The sequence below is a fragment of the Sarcophilus harrisii genome, chromosome X, assembly GCF_902635505.1.
Source record: "Sarcophilus harrisii chromosome X, mSarHar1.11, whole genome shotgun sequence".
Classification (NCBI taxonomy): Eukaryota; Metazoa; Chordata; class Mammalia; order Dasyuromorphia; family Dasyuridae; genus Sarcophilus; species Sarcophilus harrisii.
The window spans coordinates 49,001,978-49,015,924 of record NC_045432.1 but is presented as its reverse complement, the minus strand read 5'-3'; the positions used below and the strand labels follow the sequence as shown (position 1 = coordinate 49,015,924).

At 36.6% G+C, this 13,947-nt stretch overlaps 1 protein-coding gene across 2 annotated transcripts in view; it reads right to left on the bottom strand.

Moving 5' to 3' along the window:
- FMR1 (FMRP translational regulator 1) overlaps nucleotides 1–13,351 on the bottom strand; it is a 58,974-nt gene extending 45,623 nt beyond the window's left edge. For both annotated transcript variants that reach the window (XM_012553278.3, XM_012553279.3), the window contains exon 1: nucleotides 13,300–13,351. The gene's annotated coding sequence lies outside the window, so the exon portion shown is untranslated. The remainder of the gene's footprint in view (nucleotides 1–13,299) is intronic.
- Between the last annotated feature and the right edge of the window lie 596 nt (nucleotides 13,352–13,947).

The following is a 13,947-nucleotide window of genomic DNA, read 5'->3' as shown; positions in this document are numbered from 1 at the left end:
TCATAAATCTAAATGTAACTCTCCAGAGCAAAAAAAAAAAAAGTTAGAAGCATCACAGGATCTGCAGCTAAGATTTAAAAAAATAAAACCATACTAGATTGAGACATTCAATCAAGTTTTTGTTTTTTATTTTCTTGCTCATGGCCAATATATGAGATTATATGCCCTATACAGCAAATAGCATTCCAAGAACTGATTATTCTACCTCATAATTGTCAAAGGAAACCATTTCACAAATCTTAAAGTACTTTAGAAATATAAATTATTCCATACAAGTAATTTTTGAAATCAAGGAAGATGGCTACTTAAATAAAAGCTAAAGTTCAAATACACTAAAAAAAAAAAGGAATCAGAGGTAACACACGTCAGCCTCAGAATCAGAAGGGCCAGAAAGCATCCTCTATCTCTTGACATATACTATGTGACCTTGAGCAACTAGTGTCACCTCTCAGTGTCCCCCAGTAACTAATTTCCTAATTTCCTAAGATGGTGAAGTACACAAAGATGTTTAAAATGTGCGGTATAGAAGGATGTTCGTCCTAATACCACTGAAATATAGGTAAATTTTTTTAAAAATGAAATATGAACTTAAAGAATTATAGCACAGAAAGGAGGGAGCAGGTAAAAGCAGAAAATTTTGAGGACTGGTCTGGTTAAGTGTAAGGATATTAGCACTAGGAATAAAGGTTTGTTTCTAAGGAATAGCACTTACAGAAAGATGGTCTGAAATGAAGACAGTACTGTTCAGAGTTCAGCACCTAGCACAGTGATTGGCATATTAGCAGGTATTTAATGTTTATTGGTTGCCTCTACTGGATAGATAAATATACAATGGCCATAATATGACAGGAAGGGGCTATGCTTTATTAAAGCCCCAAAAGTCAAGTGCAGTCATAATCATATTTCCAATGTTTGTTCACTCAAAGAGCAGTAATAATATTCATTGTAATATATAAATCAGCTTCAGAAATTTATAGTGTATTATAGGTTACTACTCATTATCAAGAAATACTAGCCACTGTGCCAAGCACATAGTAGGTACTTAAAAACATTTGTTGATAGTGGAAAGACAAGGGTAAAAATGAAAACTCTAGATAAGCAATAGTTTACACCTCAGAATTTATGTGGTAAATGCTCTTAAAGAACAGAACATGGTTCCAGTACACTATGGCCAGTATGTAAATATGCAATAACTAATTAAGATACATGACTATCCTAACAAATAAAAGTGAAAAGAAAATATAAAAAGGAAAGGACTGCTTGGATTTTACACTGCTATCCATTTATAAGTTTCAGATAATCAACTGGTGATAGCATTTCCTCCTATATACCCGTAGTGGCAGAAGCAAAAATAGCAATCCTAAATAAGCTTTTAAAATGATGTCAAATTAAATTTAGCTTATTGAAAAAGCCATCAAGATCAAAAAGTTAATTGAATTTTTTGTTAAAACTCTAAAATGTAGCCTTTAAAAGGCTTTCCACCACCAAGATGTTTTTTAATAATGTTAAGATCACACAAAATTCTCCAATAATGTTTTAATACAATTATTACCTCTAATTATTAACTTCAAACCAAGTATAAAACATGTATATGCATGCTTACAAAAAGTTCTTGTCAACTTCACAAAAAAATAACTTACCAAGGTCAAATCAAAAGAGGGATCCTTTATCAAGCGTGAAGCTCAGGGGGCAGCTAGTTGGTGCAGTAGATAAAGCATTACCCATAGCAGTCTGATAAAACTATGGACCACTTCTCCAAATATTTTATAATTCACAACAAACTACAAAGACTACAAAGGAAGCTAATTACATTAAAAGGCAATTATCAAAAAATATTTTATAAACAATCTCACAGACCCCAGATTAAGAACCCCCAAAGAAGATAGTTACATAAAGAGTAGTTCTCATGTGGAGAAACAGGGACAAAGACTTCAATAGGTGGTGATCTGTACTAACTGAGCAAAAAAAAAAAAAAAAAAAAAAGTCCATTAAAGTATGGAACGCAAGCAACTGAAGCTAAACTCTTTTTATCTTATATAATGGAGCTATTCCAGTAGAGCTGAATATCTAAAGAACATGAGAAATCTCATGCAGTTTTAAAGTAAACATCTCTTTAGCAAGTTCATTTATATGTATTTAAGTTTATGAATGTAATTATGCTTTGGAAGGGGGTCTCATTTTCTTCCCCAGGGAAACGAATCTCTACAATTAATTGTTAATAGACTTGGATCAATATACAAAAATAACCTAATAAATAGTACACACCAATAGATAGCCTTCAAAAAAATTAGTATTATAGATATGTTATATGGCACTTTTTTATTTATTTACAAGGCTACATTAATACTACCAATATTAGAAAGAAAAAGCTAAGGAATCAAATACTTGCAGCTAGAGAAAACATCAAAGCCTCGTTCAGAAAGAAAAACAGAAGAAAGTTAGTAGCATCGGATGAGTGAATATATTTTAAAAATTAACATGCAATTCAGAGAAAGAACGATGGAAACTTGACTTTGGATGGAAGCACATACTGTTTTCGTCCTTTTTTTGGGGGGGGGTGCTTTTTATTTCTCATGGTTTTTCCCTTTTCTGCTTTTTCTTTTACAATAGGACTAATACAAAAAGATGTTTAAAATAACTGTGCTGTATAAAATTTCAGATTGTTTGCTCTCTTGAGGAGAGGTAGAAGGGAGAAAAATATATGGAACTCAAAATCTTACAAAAATGCATAGTGAAACTCTTTACATATAATTGGAAACATAAAACAGTATTGAAATTTAGAAAAAAAAAAGTTAATACGAAAAATAAAAGCACTAAATTGTGTCACCAAATCCTAAATTGTACTTCAACAGTAAGGCCACTGGAGATTAGTGGTCATCAATTAAGTACAATTAAGAGAATGAGACTTTTTTATTTTAGGTGGAGAATTTCATCTTTTTTCCCCTTTGTATATAACCTGTCAACTAGGTGCTTATGAGCAATGAAATGACCAAAAGCACCAAGATGCCCAAATGCCAAATTCACTGAAAATCATGTGCTACAAAATCATCAGACATACACTGTTTTACAGCCCACCAACCTATAACAAAAAGCCAATGAGATTTGACATCCCAAGTTAGGTTTCCTCATTCAGAGCTCTAGCTCCTTCCCCGAGGAACTCACAGCATTAACACTCCTTTGCTCTTTCCCCGTGTATTTTCCCTGCTTCCTAAGCTATCAGACTTCAAAGTGAACAAAAGGTAACCTGTGATATTACTTGTAATAATCACTGCTACACATATGATATTGGCTTCAGAAATGACCCATTATCCTGATTCTCCACCCTACCCCCCTCAACTCTTAAATTAATCTTTCTTTCTTACTGTCCAAGTTACCTGTGCTCTCTTCCCTCTCTGAACTTTCTAACAATACTTTTATCTTGACATCACTTATATTGTGTGTGTGTGTGTGTGTGTGTGTGTATGTATGAATAAAATTTCCTCCTTAGAATGCAAGCTCCTTGAAGGGACTATATGGATACATCATATACATACATATATATTATACCAACTTGCATTTTGTTGAATTGTTATCTACCTAATCTTTCCCTTTTAATCTTTCCCATTTTAAGATGGCTCAAAGTTATGATTTGAATCATTTACCATTTAAACCACATTTGGATAAAGGAGAATTCAAGAATTTCCCCCAAAACGTTTGACCTTGAAAGTACCTACAGTCTCCAGATCCAGTCCATTTCAACTACTCATCAGCAATGTCCACACCTTTAACTTTATCAGCACTCAGAACTATTCTACCTCTTAAAAGCTCTAGAAAATTTCCCCTTTTAGATCAGAAATGTATGCCCTTTCGCCTATCAACCTCATAGGCTTTGCAAACAAAAGGCACTAATTAAAAACCTACTGACAGATTACTTGCTACAAATAAAGGAAAAAAGTCAGAAGTTTATTTTGTCACTAAGCTGACCGGCTAGAGAAAGCCTCTAATCCTACATAAAAAAATTCTAGAGATGCCTTTGAAGACTGGGAATGAGAAAAAGCCTTCCCCAATAAACTACTTTCAGTGGGTAGAAAATTAGTCTTCCAGTCAGGGAGATTTGGTTATTCAAACCCCACCTCAGACACATACCAGTTGTATGACCCCCACACAATTCACTTCAGCTGTCAGTGCCCTAGGCAACTAAGACTTGAAGTTATAGAGAGAACCAAGCCGAATTACTAAGAGTTTTCTCACCAGTGAGTGCCTGATACAGTCACTATCCTTATCCCCAAACTGAATATGCATCTATCTTCCTGTCCTTGGCCAAAGGTTCTCTCCATAATAGCTCCACTGGACTTCACCCACTCACTGGATAAAAAAGTCAGTGCTTCCAAGAGACCCTGATAAGTAAGTAGCAGCGAAAAATGGAGAGGAAGTAATAGGTTAAGAATTCTGGGGAAATTTCAAAAGGAGGGAACTTGATTTGAACATTAAAAGAAGCATGGTACCATTATCAACCCAGATGAATAGTAAATGTTTCAACTGAATTGAATTGAATCCTGAGGTGCAAAGATAAGGACAAAGTGTGTTCCAGGCATAGGAGATGGCTTGTGTTAATGTATAGGTCAGATTTAAGGAACAGCAAATAGATCAGTTTTACGAGTACATGCAGCAATGTTAAAAGAGCTGGAAAAGGTAGCTGAGGTTAGCACCAGATTGCAAAGGGGCTTATATGTCAGACTAACAAGTTTGTGTTTTGCCACAGGCTTTTAAGTAGAAGATGGTAACAGGGTCAGATGTATACTTGAAGATTACTTCAATTGCTATGTGAAGGATGTACTGTAGTGGGGAGAGACTACGGACAGAAAAACCAATTAAGAAACCATTAAGGCAGAGTAGGCATTAACTAGTAGCCAAGGATGACATTATTAGAGCTTAATTTTGAAAATAGCAAATTTATTTAAAGGCAATTTTTGTTAAAGAACAGCCTCTTAAATGATGCTAGCTTTCATCTTGGTTGCTTTGGGTGATTAGGGACTACTCTATTTGGAAGACAACCTTTTTCCCAGTGAAAGCAAATATTGCATGAAAGCAGGAAATGAGGAATTACCTCTTAGTGCACTGAAAACAACTCATTATTTTAGCCAGGGAAAGTAAAAAAAAAAAAAAACTAGAATTTGGCAGAACCTGGGATTTTTAGTCTAGTATATACATAAGGAAGGACTTGATAACAGTCTTCCGTGTGTGTGTGTTTGTGTGTGTGTGTTAAAGAGGTGACAGGTTTGTTCTTTTGGGAATTTAGAAGACAATTAAATCAGGAATTGAAGTTGGGAGAAAGATGGATCAAGACTTAATGAAAGGAAAAGAATTCTTAAAATTTAGGGCTATCCAAAAGTCAACTAGGCTATTCTAGGAAGTATAAGTTTCCCATCACTAGGTCCTTCAAACAAAGACTAGATGCCACCTTCTTAGGTGAGTTACAGACAACTGTTGTTCAAGTTTGGGCTAAACTAGAGAGATAGCATCTGAATTTCCTACCATAAAAATCCTCTCTGTAACTTGGTTTTTATATGTCTCCTTCCTGCAAACTCACCATTTTTCCACTTAGCTTGTTTTTAGAGGTACTCAGGTAAGGATTTACAGAGATTAATATATTTTTTAAAAAGCAACCAAAAGGTCATCAATAGTAACCAATCCACGTATTACTTTCTTATTTGTACAAAATCCATTGGCATATGCAGAAAATGTTATTTAACGATCTTAAATGAGGCATAAAACAGGGAAACAGAGGAATAAAACAAGAAGTACATACACTTGTGGAAAGTGTTCCCCACTGTCAGAATATGTGTTGTTCAAATTCCACATAGAACAGAAATTCCCTATAGATAATGAGGTGATTGAGATGCTTATTTGGAGATGACATTGTGCTGATTGCATCAAACCCTGAAACACTGCAGAGCCTCCTCAATGAGATCTGCAGCCACTTGATTGAAATCAGCCTAGTAACCCCCACAGGAAAAGCCAAGTGGATGGAAATTTCATATAGCTCAGATTATGGCATGCAGTTAGACGGCCAATTGAGTCAGTAAATGTATCTTCAACAGGCACTACATATGGACAATGAGCAGCACTCAACTGAAAATGAAGAAGAGAAATAGCTGGATCTCATTTTTTAGTGAAGCTATACAGCTCTAAATCATACAACACTTCAATCTCTGAAAAATCAAAACCATAGGTAAACTAGCAAAAGAAATAAACATAGTGGGAAAACATATGCTACAGCAAATTATCTATGATGGCTTGTATGTAAAAGTGTAAAAGTTGTGTTATTTTTGAAATGTTACATCCTGAAAAAGTAGCAAAGGGTAGTAGATTTTAATTTTAATTTTTTTACACCTCAGATATAGGTAAATGCTACAAGCCAATTATTGTTTTGGTGATGATCTAGACTTAAAGTGATGGAGATGATGTTAACAATGTAGATTAAACTTAAAAGTGTGCTGTATGTTCACCCCCCACAAAACTGGTCGTTAAAACATTTACCAGCACACTACTGGTTACACTGGTGTCCATAAAATATTCAAAGATCCCGAGAAAGGACTCTAGCATGTTTGAAGATTCACGGAAGAGTATGAATAAAAATCACTGAAGATAAGGAAGCACAGATGGACTACATTCTGTACTGGATAAGGGAAAACCCATATCAATGAGATCATAGATTCATTAAAGTGTGGCAAGTTTTGCAAAAAGTAATAAAGAATCAATATTCCTTGCATGTGCAAACACTGATATTGACACACACCCCCCAACATGAGGGCATAAAGTCCACTTCATTATTAAAAGATTATAGATAGTTATACTGCAAGGTGATGAATGATAAAAGAGCCCCATATACACCAAAATATAAGTAAAACTTTTTTTGTAGGCACAAAAAACTGGGGGGTGGTGAGAGGTGAAGCAGATGCCGATCAAGTAGGGAGCAGGTAAACAAACTGTGGAATAGTAATGTAATAGTATATTATTATACTGTATAAAATAATGAACACAGAAGCATAATGAAACTTACATGAAGTGAAGAAAATCGAAATAAAGAAAACTAGGAAAACAATATACATAACCAAAACAAATCAAACTGAATGCTTTGAAATTATAAATGACCATAGTTGGCCCCAAAAAACAGTTATAAAAAGGTACCTCTTTTTCTTCATTTCAAAGGTAGCGAACCCTGCAAATAATGTCAGACTTTATCAATGCATTGGCTAATTTTGCTAAACTGCCCTTTTCATTTTTTATTGTAAGGGAAAGCTCTCTGAGGGAAAAAATGGTAATATCAAAAGATCTCAATAAAATATTTAAAAGCATAAAAAAGTTATAGGCATTAAAATACTAATAAAAAAGAGGATTGCTTCTGTACAAGAAACTGAATCTTCAGATTCAGAATTCTAATGAATTTGGACTAAGATGTAAAGAGTGAAATCTGAGAAAGAATAATGATAAATTTCTATTACATGACAGAAACAGAATATGAAATCAAGAAAGAACTCATATTCCCACTGAAGAGAAAATATATCCAAGTGTATATGCTATGTGACTCCTAGACAGACTTAATCTTTTTGGATTTGAAAAAAAAGATGCAAAGAAGAAAAAAGGCTGAAAATAAAAATGGATATAATACTGAAGCTGGTCAGCTCAAGGAATTGAAGTACAATGCTAAGGAAGCAAATGGGCCAAGCGTGAATTGCCTCCACCCCACGCTTCTTTCATGGGTATACTACATTAATCTTTTTCAAATGAACTGTCTCAAACAGAGGAGGGTGGCTAGACCCAAGGGAAACTTCAATCACCTTAATGCAAAACCAGAGTCATGTCAGGAAAAAAAAAAATCAAAGTACACAATATTATTCCACCATTATCATTACGGTGTCTTCATTTACTAAGAACAATATGTTTAATGCTATAATTTTGTATTCTACAAAGCAGTATCATGTAATAACCTTCATTAGAGACTAATGGGATGGAACTGGAATGGCATTTCTATGTCAGAAAAACTGAGCAGCATTAAAAAGAAAGACTTTATTTTGGTAACTATTTCAATATAATTGGTTTCATTTGTAAAGCTCTTTTACTTTGTGTATTCAAAAATATTATTCTGAGGAAAGGTAAATAGTTTTCACCAAATAGTCAAAAGAAATCCACGATACCAAAAAAATTTAAGAACTCTAGGGTAAGAGGATAAGAACAGAGAACAATAGTTCATACTTCAATAGCACTTCTAAAGAACATAAACTTTGGCTTTCTTCACAGTAACTCTCTGAGACAGGATAATAGGAACATTTTTATTAACCTATTTTAACAAATAAGGAAAAGAGGAAAAGTAACCTGTTGCATTCACACAGCTAATAGCAGAAACAGGTCTTGCACCCACATCTCTGGACTCCAAATTGGGTACTGTCTCTTAGATGAAATCACTATAAAGCAAAGGGGATTTCACAAGACACATAAAAACAAGTCTCACCATTCTATATAATCACACCTTTAGCGTGTATTAAAACATTTTTCAAGAGGATGAACAACTGATAAGGGGAGAATGCAATAAACACAAGGGAATTTCTGACCACAGTTCATTCTCTGGCACAGTCTTACTTAGTGTTTTGTTTTGAAACGAATTCAGTTTTCCATTGCATATTCCAAGGCACACAAAGCAAACCCAAGTTGTCCCTGGACTACCCTCACCCATACAGCCTCCTATGGAAAAATTATTATGAAAGATTTTTAAACTATCTAGTACCACCATCATTATTTCTAATTTAACAACTGCATGCTACAGCAAATTTTGGCAGCAGTGGTACAGTGAAGATGGCGAGATATGCTTATCCTTCTTTCAAGAGCCTAAAAAGAGTACCACAACAAGCCTTCAGATGAAAAATTAAAGGAATGTCAGTATGGTGTGAGTAGTGAGATAAGCAATGGATTGGTCAGGAAACATAGTCTTTCTTCCTACCTCTATGTGGAATAAATTGGATGACAGTACAGAATTTATTTTTACAAATCTAACAGTCTGTGATTCTAAAAGAAAATGTTCAGGATAAAGTTCATATAGTTCATATCTTTCTCCTAGGTAAGAAGTAGAAAAGTGGTTCTAAACAACCAAGTGCTTCATCAATACTTCCAAAGTGCTACAAAGCAAAAGATCCCCTAAATTAAATGCAGTTATTCACTCCGATGAGCAAAGTAGGGTGTATTTGCTGGAATTTAATCAGTTGATACAATATTAAGTCTGGGACAGTGATTGTAGTTCAATTGATACCAAGGTAGTAGGTTCTTATCATTTTTAGGGCAATTACCTTCACAAAAAGAAATGCTAGCTGAGAGTTCCAATTTATATCTAAAACCCTGGTCTTAAACACAGGATATGAGGACACAAAGAAAGCTGTAGGAATAGGCTTGATTTGGTGCAACTCATTGGCACTATTGTAAAAAAAAAAAAAACACAATTCAAAATGTATGCCTTGGTTGGTCAATAGTATTACCTTCATCATATGAAGGGCAACATGTTAATAAAATTAAACGTGATGCCCTAAATTTTGCTAGAATTAGATATATTTTTTCTACTTAATGAAGAAAAGACCACCCTGTTAAGACTTTTAATAGAAAACATTAATAGTATGTTAACTGGCTCTCATTACAATTCATCAGTAGTTTCTAAGGTGACACAGAATTTAAAAAATCCTATAAATGTCTTAATAAAAGTTTATTTTCTTTTGAAAGTCTAAGTAACTTAGTAAATTTTCACTTATATATACCAAATGAAAACTCTATTCCAATAAGCTAAAAAAAAAGTCTTTATTATCAAATACACAGTCCAGTACCAATGAACTTAATTATAATAGTCAACCAATTATCAGACAGTGGCTTTTAAAACAGAGTTCAAAGAATTCTGCTCTTCATCCAAAAAAAAAAAAAATACTCACCATTTCAGCATGGTGTGGGACAGAGTACTAGACAGGGTCAGAAGAAAGCTGGTCCAAAATTTCTGATGTTACCAGTAAGGTGCAGCTGGGCAAGTCACTTAATCTCTGACCCTAAAGAAATGCTTATCAAATTGTACTACTTACCCCACAGAGGTGTGCTGAGCAAATTTGTGAGCCCTAAAATGCTTTCTATCTCTGAGTTGCAAAAACTAAACTAGACTAAAAACAGAAAAACTTAAAATGGAAAAAAGTTGTAGATATGTAGAAGAGTTTTAATCTATTCATGCTCTTTTCAACACTTTAAAAAAGAGGCATTCTTAATTTGGGTCTAAGAACTTGTTTCTATTCATTTAAATAATTATTTCAATATAATTGCTTTTCTTTGTAATCCTATGTTTTATTTAATGCATCTTAAAACATTATGAAAATAATTTACAGGTTTCACCAGATTGCCAAAAGGATTCAAAACACTCAAAAAGTTAAGGACTCTCGTAATTTGGGTAGAAAGCACTGGGGTGAAAAATGCTAACTGAAAATTGTGCATCTTGGTACTTCACTTGATGGATTTCCTCAAGTCAAGGAAAAAAAAAATCATACTATAAGTTAAGATTAAATGGCATCAAACCAACGGGTAATTTTTTTCCTAGCGTAAAGAATAGCCAAGTATAAAAAAAGCTCTCATCACTACAAGATCTAATGATTTAGAAGAAAGGCTAGAGAAAAGCAATATGTAGTTCTTATAGATTACAGCAAGGGCCAGTCATTCAGACTCTCCCTAGCAAGTACTACAGAAAGAATAAACTTGACTTTTACCTGCAAAAACTACATTTATCTTTGAACTATAATCATTATTCAACAGATTTCAGAATTTTCCTTAGAAATATGGGGTGGTTTTGATTATTAAAATTTGAATTCAAACATCACACTGAAATATTCTGTCATTTGGTATTTTTCAAAGGATCTTTTCTTTCATATTTTCTTAAAATATGGAATCCCTATATAAACACAATATATTTTCCAGGACTAGTTCATTTTAAATTAGTTTTTTAAACTTCCTTCCCAATCTTTTGCTTTTTTTTTTTCTTTTTCCCATCTTCCCCCAAAAAGTGGGGAAAGTTCATCTGGGTTTTTTTTTTCTTAATCAAACAGCAATATTCTGATTAATAGAGAAATATCAATTGTTCACCATCATTTACCTATATTTCTCTATTAATACCAATCATTTGGAGTTTAAAGTAAAACTCAAAAAAGGAACACAGAAATTTTTCTATTGTATATTGGAGATCTTCCTCCCTCTGGAACTAGACAAGGCTTTCTTTCCTGCCTCAAAATTAACGTTGGTTAAAAAAAATTCCTAACTAGACATTGTCCAATACATTTATGTTTCAACTGTAAATATCAAAGGCAGGTAACACATTTATTCTCCTTTTTGATCGGGATTGTGTATATTTGCAGTAGATGCTACCCCTGGCAAAATGATGTTCCCTACTACACTGGAGTGAGAAGCAAAGGGCATGCACACTTCTCACAAACTAAAATCCTACTACACAAAGTTTTTCTATACAGAGGAGGAAAAGTTATAGAATACAATACATACTACAATTTGTCTTAATAAAAACCTATATGAAACCGCCACCAAGAGGAACTGTTTAAGAAAGTTAATGGCAAACTGCTGTTTCCTAACGTTTTCTCTCATCGGGATTATTCAATACATTATTAGAGTTTATTCTCAAGACCTCTTTAAGATCCAAATTTAAAACGTATAACTTGTCCAATTATTAATGCAATGATATCACTTTTGAATAACCAAACATAAAACTTCATCCTGTACAGTTCTGAAACTTGTTTGAAAATCAAATCAAAAGGATTAATTTTTTTTTCCTGCGTTTGGATGCTTATTACTCTCATATTGTAAAATCCAAAAGTATGACAATCTGAACTAAAGATAGGATTTAAACTTCAAAAATTACTTGCAAAAAGTGAGGGAGCATTAAACTGGCAATGAGAATTCATTGCCACGGAATACCAGATCAATTAGCAATAATTGTAACAGTGACTTTGATGAAATGAATTACTGAAAAAAAAAAAAAAACCTAAAGATTATTTTTCAACTTGTGTTTTGCTTTCAAAATTTAAGTCAGTCAGCCTATAGTTTTTTTTTAAATAAAAAACTATAACGCCAATAATGCCTATTTTAGAATCCCTGGGGATAATTCGTCCTACCTTCATAAACAGGAATAGATTTCTACTTAGCCATATATTTTGCAATACATCGAGTATTTTGAAACATTTATGATCCAAGAAATTACTTAAGCTTACGTTCCAAAAATTTAGGTCTTGGGGCAAAACAAAGAAGTTGAGTTGTTAAAGTCTTCTGAAGGTGAATCATTATTTTCCCGAATATCCCAATACTTCAGAGAACTTATGGTCTTTTCTGACCAAACCAATGATTTTTAAAGAAGGGACCAATCCAACGCGATCCGAGCAGCATTTATTAAGTACCTGATAAGCACATGGCACCGAGGCTACGAAGAATACAAAATTAACCACTTTTTAAGAAATGTTCTGCCTAGATCTCTTTGTGGCACCTCACTGAGAATGTGAGGTTCTGCAAAACACAAAGAGAGAAGGAGAAATAGCAATAATCAACGATTTCTTACTAACAAGAGCGCTCACTCCAACTCTTTGCTCTCCTCAGCCCGTACTAAGGACCAAAGAAGCTACCTCCGCTTCTCTGCCAGCGGGGCAAAGAGCAGTCCCGCAAAGTGGCCACTAGTCCCCTTCGCACCGAGGCCCAGGCCCGACCGACTCGAGCCCCCTCCCTCGGCGCCCGCCGCCAGCCCGCTCCACCAAAACCACTCACAGCGAGCGCGGCTGCCCAGCCGCCCCGAACCCTTTGGGGCTGGGGGCGGAAGGGGGAGAAGGCGCCAGCATTTCAAGGAAACGGGTCGGACGGACCGACGGACCGGCAGAGGGACGGAGAAAGAGGAGAGGGGAGGAAAGGAAGAGGAAAGAGCGGCGCTCTCGCCTCACTCCCGCGGTTCCCGGGTCCCAGCTTCCCGCTCGCTCTCGCTTTGGGCTCCCTCTGTAGCAGCGGGGAATGAATCGGCACGAGGGACAAAAATCCTCCGGGCCATTCCCACGGGCGTCCGGGGCCTCCGGGAGGCGCGGGGACCGCGCGGCGGCCAGGCCCCGGGCCCCTCCTCCCGCCCTCCCTCAGCCCGTCGGTCCCTCCCCAAAGCATCGGGCAGCCCGCGCCGGGGCCCCAGGAGCCCAGGACACCCAGGGCAGGAGCCCTGTGGTCCCGGAGGGAGCAGAGGTCGGAAAGTGGGGCCTTTCGCCTCATCATTACCTTGTAGAAAGCTCCATTGGAGCCTCGGATTACCACAGCTCCATCTTCCGCGCCCCTTCTAGGATTGGTGACCGGGAGGGGGGGGGGGGGAGGAGGGGGGGAGGAAAGGCCCGCGCCGAATTGGCGATGGCTGGTACGGGGGCCCGAACCCTTGGGGCGCTGGAGCTGAGAGAGGGGGAGGGGGGGGGGCGGGGAGGGGCGGTCAGGGGTGTTTCCCTGGGTTGCAGGGACTCCTTTGGCTGGGTGCTCTTTCCCCGCCGCTTCGTCGTTTCCCTCTCCCGGCCTTCCTTCTATGCTGCTTCCTTTTCACCGGAAAAAAGAAACCGAAAGGGACCCGAGTTGGGGAAGAGCTGGGGGCTTGTCCTTGCCTGAATGTAAACACTGAAATCCCGTCACGTGACCCGGGGCCCTGCCCTCCCTCGCCCCGCCCCGCCCCCGGGGGGCCTTCACTTGGTTTTTCCACCCTTTCCTTTCTTTCTCTTCTCTCTTTTTTTTTTTTTCCTTTTCCCCTTTCCCTCCTTCTTTTTTCCTACACGGGATCGAGGTGAGTTTAGATGAACAGCAAACACGCAGCCCCTTTGGGGAAGGAAAAAATGGAAAAAAGGGGGGGGACGGGCAGCCAGGGGCAATTGGGGACTGAGGAGCCTG